This window comes from Centrocercus urophasianus, unplaced genomic scaffold (genome assembly GCF_019232065.1).
Source record: "Centrocercus urophasianus isolate 14NV4802_14NV808 unplaced genomic scaffold, USGS_Curo_1.0 seq_11, whole genome shotgun sequence".
Classification (NCBI taxonomy): Eukaryota; Metazoa; Chordata; class Aves; order Galliformes; family Phasianidae; genus Centrocercus; species Centrocercus urophasianus.
Genome location: NW_024884253.1, coordinates 56,712,234 through 56,720,367, shown reverse-complemented (window position 1 = coordinate 56,720,367; position 8,134 = coordinate 56,712,234). Strand labels below are relative to the sequence as shown.

At 37.6% G+C, this 8,134-nt stretch overlaps 1 long non-coding RNA gene across 1 annotated transcript; it reads right to left on the bottom strand.

Annotated features, from left to right (window-relative positions):
- Positions 1-89: 89 nt before the first annotated feature.
- On the bottom strand, positions 90-7,167 carry LOC122155303. Its single transcript, XR_006167228.1, has 3 exons — positions 7,101-7,167; positions 1,989-2,554; positions 90-196 (listed from the first exon to the last, which is right to left on the bottom strand). It is a non-coding gene; the product is annotated as an uncharacterized LOC122155303 (long non-coding RNA).
- Positions 7,168-8,134: the final 967 nt, after the last annotated feature.

Genomic DNA, 8,134 nt, shown 5'->3' with positions numbered 1-8,134 from the left:
TGTAGCACAAAAAAACAGAACTTCATTCAGAAAATTCATCCAGAAATGTTAAGAAAGTACTGTACCAAGACTTCCTTTCCTGTTAAGCAGATGATACATGTACGTACCTTTTGTGGGTGCTCTTGAAGCCTGATTAAAGAATTTGCATATCATTCATTAAGTCGTTGTTTGTACCTGGGCCAGGCTCTGATCCCCACTGCAAGGAATTTTACACCCATTTTATTGTATTTCCCCTGCACAGCCTTTAATTGCTCCCCCAAACTGTAGAGGATTTCATACTTTCCATTTTTTTTCCCCCCATCTCTCACATTTCAATCCCATCTTCTCTTGAAACATTTGTATATGCTGGCAGATTTTTATAGCAATGTTTTTTCTAAATACATTTTAATCCACAAGATTTTTGTTCAGAATCACTGTGATACCAGTACATTTTGAGATATGTACCTTCTTTGTGTGTGATAGTACATTTATTTTTACCCATCCATGAGTGATTGGCGGAAAATTACACTTCTGTGGGTGCAGACATTTTTGGCAAAAAAGATGAGAAACATTCTTATTCTCAAAGATTTTTCTTCATTGTTATGCTGGACAACAGATTACACAGAAATTATTCCTGATAATTTACAGAATTACTTTAACTACCTATTTTTAAATATTGCAGTTCATGAAGTTTTCAAAGCTGTTCTCCCATGATAACACTGCTTGCATAAGAAAGCTAATGCTGCACTCTTAGGTGTATTCTCATCTTTATTTTTTTTCTTACTCTTTCTTTTGTAGGTTTAAATAAAAGTTGTAAAGTGGGGATTTTTTTTTTCCTGTAGGTGTTTAATAAATGTTTCCATCAAGTAAATGCACTTGGTGGTTTATAATGGCCATCTATCTTTATGTATATATTGTAGAAGATTTTCTAGCAGAAAGCCTTCAATCTTTAAGTATCTTTGCTTAAGGCATGTACTCTATTTTCCTTCAAAGAGCCCTTTCAGAGGGGAAAGGATACTTGCCATTGAAAGCAGAGGAAACAGCAGTGATCAAATTCTGTAACATAATCCAGTACTGCAAGCAAAAGTAGCCACGACATCCACCCTCAAATCATTGCTTTAAACAAATCTCCAAGAACAGCCAACCAGTGCTGAATTTCACTAAAAGAGTGGATAAGTCTGGTGCACCATTGCCACTTGCTGCAATGAGCAGAGTTCCTCACTGTAACCTATAACAAATACTTCACTCAAGATCACAACCTTTAATGTTAAAAAGTCTCAAAGGATTGCCATATCCTTCTAGTTTTGCTGGCATTCACGGGGTATATTTAAGTACTGATTTTCCGTTCTTTCAGAACCTGTCTGATGGTTCCTGGTTGCTAAGACACTGGTAATATAATCTGGCCAAATTTAGAAGATTCTAAGAAAAAAGCTTGTAATTGTAGCAGCTCAAAACCTTGGCTGTTACTACTCTAGTACTAACCTTGGTAATGCTTTTTCAAAATAAATATTTTAAGCAGGACTTGTGGCAGAGTGCGTCATTCTGATTAATTTATGCAACAATGTGACAGTTGTTTTAATGCATAGCAATCAGAAAACTTTCCAGATCTATAAAACATCAGCAGATTTAAGCTTCCAATAAACACCAATGTCTATTTTTACATCTCAACTTCCATTTAACAGAAGGGAAATAAGTCAATTTGCAGCTGCTGAGCAAATAAAGAGCTTCTGTTCTACTTACAGTGTGGTAGGTGTATCTCACCACATTGTTTTTCATCTGGACTATTTCAATAGTGAAAAGAAAATCAATCATTTTTATCAGAGAACTACCCAGACATCAACAATTTACCTCTTGCTACAGTACTGACACAAAACCATCTTAAAATAAATGATTTAACCAAGCACTGGGTCATGAATGAAGGAGTTAAGAATAAAGTAGTATCACATTAACATCAAAGGCAGGATGTTTAGAGCTTTCTGCATTCTGGCCATTGCCTTGTCTTTACATACCTGCTCCCAGTCTTCTGAGCAAAGCTAGATCATCATCCGCAGGAGCAGGGCTCCTTTCACAGCTGGATCAGGCTGCTCAGAACTCTCTCCTACTCTTTTGAAGGAGTTCCCAGTCTTCTCAGGCAAATTGTTCCAGTTTATAACCTCTCTCAACACAAAGAAATTTTATTTTAAATCCAGGTGGATTTCCAACAGCTGGTGTCCCTAGTCCCATCAGTGTGCATCTCTGAGAAAAATCTCTACAAGCACACAGGAGGCTGAGTAGGCATCATTTATGTCCCCCATTGGCCTTCTTTTCTTCATCCTGAAAAGATTCAGCTGTGCCAACCTTTCTTTGCAAGTTATACGCTCCAGCCCTCAGACCATTCGATGGTCCCCTCCTTCAGGTTGTCGACATCTCTCCTTCAATGAAAGGGTACAGAGCTGCCTATACTTAAAACACTGCTTTATGAGTGTAAAATTCATGGGGAAAATAAATCATTTTTCTTGGCCTGCCATCCATGCTTGTAGTAGAGTAGCCTAGTATGCAGTTGGTCTTGACAGGAGCATCTGGCTCCGCAAGGAAGCTGCAAAATTTAAGAAGATATTTATGCAGAAGCTTTTAAAAGAGGTTTTTTTTTTAAATACACCATACTGTGAAGGCAACCTTAAAACTGTCAGAAGGACTCCCTGGAGTCACACTTTCATATAAGAGGTGGGAGCCTGTCAGGCTCCACACAAAGCAGCCCCTGGGACAGGAACAAAATGAAGCTACATACAGTCAGAACTGCAGAGGAAGTTGTCTGCAAACAGACATGGAGAGGAGCAGCTTCCAAAGAAAGAGATTGGATAAAATTTCAGAATGATAGATACCTCCCACTGTGTGACTTGACCTATCAGGTTAGTAATAGGGGAAAATTACTCCTCATAATTTTTTAATTGGGAAGGCATTGCCTTTTTGTCCAGATTAGAGCATTATAAAATATTTCTGCTGCACAATATAAGTGAACATACCCATTAATAAATCTGTGAAGATATGCTAACTCCGGCTTACATTAAGGAGAGCACTGCCAGCAGAAAATTAAACATAATTAATGGGAACACATCAATAAACCAGGGCCAGAGGGAAAAGGGACATTCTCTCCACTGGTCATTTTGTGGATTAACTGCTGACACGCTTTAAGGACATGTCAACTATTACTGTCTTCATAGAAGTGATTTCATGCAAGATAAATTCCATGTAACTGTGAGTATGCATTGCAATTTACTGCCAAGAAATAATTATTCTGATCACACATACCAAATTAATCAGTATAACTTTGAAGGCTAAAAGAGAGCTTAAAATGTGATATACAACAAAGGCTTGTTGAAGTCTTTCAGTATGAGAAATAATAATAGATAAGTAGGTATATAGATAGCTGATTTACCAGTATTAAAATACTCAGTTTCCAAAGGCCAGGACAAGTCACACTGAGAAGGTGAACAACATCTGTAGCATTCAGAGATCCAATTTCAGAACAGCAATACCATGGAGATGTTCAAAATTATTTTTCAGATCTTGTTCACTGTGTACCTCTACTTAGTTTGCCATTATGTGAACAAGTGCTCCAGCACTATGAGTGTAGCTACCTTCTGGCTTTCACTAACTTACAGAGACTTGCAGATTTTCTTTTTTATTTTCTTTTATTTTTTCCCCCACAAAGTACAGTTGTCTAAATGAAAACCATCCCTTTTCTAGGCAGAAGAAAAAAGGACCTGCTTGTTGGTGATAGTTCACCTGAAACAAAACATCTTGCACCAGTCCTCTGAAATCTTCTGTACTCTTCGCCACTGCTGTAACCAACACTTACAAATACTGCACCAATACTTTTCTCATGTTCCAATGAGAACTCTCAAAAGCTTGCAAAACAGCCCAAATGAACAAACTTACTCTTTCACCCAGCAGAACCCCTATCCTTCCATTCTTCTCCATATTGTACCAAATGCTCAATTGAAACCAATGCAAATAATGGAGAGAGGAGACAAAAAAAATGAAGATGATGATGATCACTGGTGTCTGTCATGCAAAGCAGCCATATCCCATAGCTTATTCTGATGCTTAGATGTTGAAGCATGTTTGAGGATAGAAAGAAAGCAAAAAAAGAAATAAGACTTCAAATCACAGATGAAACTGCGAGAAGAATTTGCACAGAAGTTAACAACCGTGAACCAAGAGCTGCTGTACTGCTTTTGAAAATAAAAATAATTGATGCTTTAGTCCTGCTGTCCATATTCATTTTTGATACATAGAATGGCTCATAATATTAATACACAAATTAGTATTGTAGAGAAAAAGGATAAATATCAAAATACATCTCAAAAAGGCATAGATGGCACATGTAATGCTTCTAGATGATCTTTTATTACTATTCTCAGATGGTTTCCCTTAGCACCCCAGCCTACAAACAGCATATAACGAACAGCCAAGGTCAGGGTAGCTGCTGGACACCACTGCTAAACATTAAATAATTTTAGGGTAAAATGCTGTGTAAATGGAGACAATTCAACAGTGATCATTGCTTTTTCTACCTGCTGAAAAATGGGGAAGAAGTGAGCTTCTGACCTGTACAAGACATTAACTCCATCTAGAAAAAAAAAAAACTTTATAGATACTACTTCAGTCTGCCTTATGGTTCTAGGTTCCAATATTAATTATAGTTTTATGTAATGAAAGTACATCAAGTAAAATTCAGCAGAGTACAACAAAGAATTGCTCCATAGAATCTCTTTTCAATGAGATGTAATTGAATATATGGTCTTTATTTCTTTCATATCACCCACGTCTTTGTGCTGCACATATTGGCACCATTCAAGTCACTGAGATTTGGATCAAAACCAGGTTTCATTGATTGTTATGTTCTCATCCTTTCTCATCCTCTGACTGCACAGACATAGCATGCGATGAAGCCACATTACTTAGGGCATCACTACAATGTGCTCAGATGACAACGTAAGAAAATAGAGTGGAAAAAGATAGAAAAATGCCGCCATGGAAGGAGAATGCATATATAGTGTCTAAGTTGCAGGACACGGATACTTGGAAAAGGTATACTAACAAGACACTCGTGAACTTGGTGTCACTGAGTTCCTTCATTCATCTCTGTCCTATTATCTCAAACGGTCCTTCTTTAAGGGTGAATACCACACCAATTACATTCTGAATTACTGCCTTCTGAAGTGAAAAATGCTCAGGGTTCATGCCATTTATGAAACACTCTATGCAGTATACTTTGTGAAATGGCTTCTGATCACACAATGTCAGGTGCCAAAGGTGCTGTATTAAACTACTTCTGCTGTGAAAGACAGCTTCCAGTGAACAGAATGAAGACAGGACTGCATTTTTACCAGTGACAGAGCACTAATAGAAAGTATCTAAAAGGGGTCACAAAGGAAAGTTGGAGGGGGACTCTATATCAAGGAACGATAGAATGAGGAGAAATGGTATTGAAGTAAAGGAGAAAAAAAATTAGATGTTAGGAGGAAGCTCTTTCCACAGAAGATAGTGAAGCAATGGCACCGCTGCGCAGAGAAGCTGTGGTGCTCCATCTCTGGAGGTGCTCATGGCCAGGTTGGATACGGCCCTGAGCAGCTGAGCTGGTGGGAGGAGTCTCTGCTGATGGCAAGGCAGATTGAACTAGATGGTCTTTAACAACTCCTTCAGCCTAAACCATTCTATGAGTGCAATTTAATGATAACTTGTTGTGTGATAGCAATGATTGCAAGATAAGTTCTTCCCAGGGGCTTCAAGATAGGGTGTTACTGACAACCTGATTTTTGGGAAACCAAAAATAGATTTTTGCGTTAATGAAATCAGAAAAATCTACATTAGATGCATCTGTTACGTTGCAGTGTTTTGATTCTGCAAATATGTCCCTGTGAAAATACAGGGAAAATATTTAAATATTTTTGCCCACTTACCTAGCATCCACTAATATCTAAATTGTATAAATATCAAATATTTTCTACCTAAGAAAAATTAGTCTTAAGTTCATATTTTTCTTTTCCTTCACATCACTTTACTAAAAAAACCACTTCATTTAAAGTAGGACTCACAAACATAGAGTCACATAAGGAAAAAAAATCAAGGGCAGACTTTAGCCTGTCCATACAACAGCTGTTTTCCCAGCAAACATAGATAGCAAACTATATAGCAAACAGTTACGATTAGAGTATACCCTCCACTGTGCATAATTTCCCAGGCAAAAAAGTCATAAGGCCCTACTAAAACAGACCATTTTGACCAGATGAGCATCAATTGTTGATATGATTGTTCAGTTGAGTACTTTTTCAGTTGAATAAGCTTCTGGTGTATGCATGTAGTAACATCACTTCCAGCATTGGTATTTATGATCTGCTTATTGCTCCCCAGACAAAATACCCTCATCATCGAGTAGCTAGCATACAGAGGATTCTAAACTTAGGACTAAGTCAGATGACTCTCATCACTATTTCAGTACAGTGAAATCATTAATGGTAAAACTTGCATGATGAAATATGAATGTCCCTAGAAGGGCTGGTACTCTCAGCTATTCCAGTACTGTTGCATCAGTACCCTGCAGCTTAAAGGAAGCAAAAATGCTGACTTTAAAGTTAATTAAGAAAAAGTTTTGTTTACTCATCAGAATCACCCAAACATCAACATGTTAGAATGTATACTGAAATGTAGAATACATTCTGGATACCCACTCCATCAGTGTAACTTCAATGTATTGCCTCATTATTTCCCAAGTCTTCCACTTGTTAAATGAGTTTTGCTGTATGGTTTCCACATGCAAATTTTACTTAAGAACAGATATTATTCTTCTGAAATGGAGTTGTAAACAAACAAATCCCCTCACACTTATCTGAGATGGGAGTATTTGCCTGGAGAAGCAAAGAGCGCACACTCTTCGCTTCAGCTCTTCTAGTCACTCTCCCATTTAAAAACACAGAATCTTTAAGGTTAGAAAAGACCACTAAGATCACCTAGTCCAATCACCGTCCCATCCCCACTGTATAATCAATGAATACACAGATGTTATAATCATGAAATAAACCAGAGAGCTTGGCTAGGCAGGCTATTACACCAAGAAAAAGGATAAACAGAATGCTTACCCTTATCCCAGTCTCAGGAAACTCCAAAGGAGTTTCTTCTGGAGATCTTCTTCTTCTTCTCTTCTAGAGATCATTCCCCCCTGGCAGTCAGCTCTTAAATGGGTCTAGGAGAGGTGGAGCCTGGCTCCACACCTTCCAGCAGCACAGCTGAATTGCCTTCACCTGTGCTCCCAGGGCTGACTCATTGCTTGCCTCAGGTGATCAATCAGAGGTTCAGGCTGTGATTCAGCAGTTCCCATACATCCACCATGGTGGTTAAATGACTGCTGTTGTTTTGGATGCTGTTACAAAATCATAGAATCACTGGGGCTGGAAAAGATCTCTAAGATCGTCTAGTCCAACCATCCACCTACCACCAATATTGCCCACTAAACCATGTCCCTCAGTGCCACATCCACACAGTTCTTGAACACTTTCAGTGCATTTTTAATGTGCTGGTGATTATTATGCATCCTTTAATTTTAGAAAGAACTCTTCTGAATTCAGAATGAATTCTTTCCTAAATAAAAGCATGAATATCAGACTAGCAAAGTCTAGGAACTATGAAACACTGAGATTCCTAGAAAGTCCCTGGACCTAGCATTAACTAGTACTGCCTGTGTAGTAGACCGAGTTAGATATTAAGAAAAAAAGGGAGGGGAGAGTCTATTTAGATAAATTCCTAGATATTCAAGTGGAAGTGTAAAAACTGTCAGTGAATGTATGTTTTTAAACACGATATGAAAAGCAACAAGGGTGTGTAAAGTAATTTAAAAAAGTTATATTTATAAATTAAAGAAAACCCAAAACATTATTTTCCATTTGAAGTGAAAAACTCCCAATTCAAATGGAATTTTCAACAGTTATCCTTTTTCTCAAAGATCTTTTTTTCACCCCCATAAACTAGCTAATTATCCACATTTTTTCTGTCCGGCTTCAAGATGCAATGTCAGCTCAAATAACAAATGTGTAGACAACATGTTCTTAGAGCATTCTAAAATTAAATAAGAAATGTGATCCAAAATAGAAAGCATATATGAAAGAAAAAATTGCAC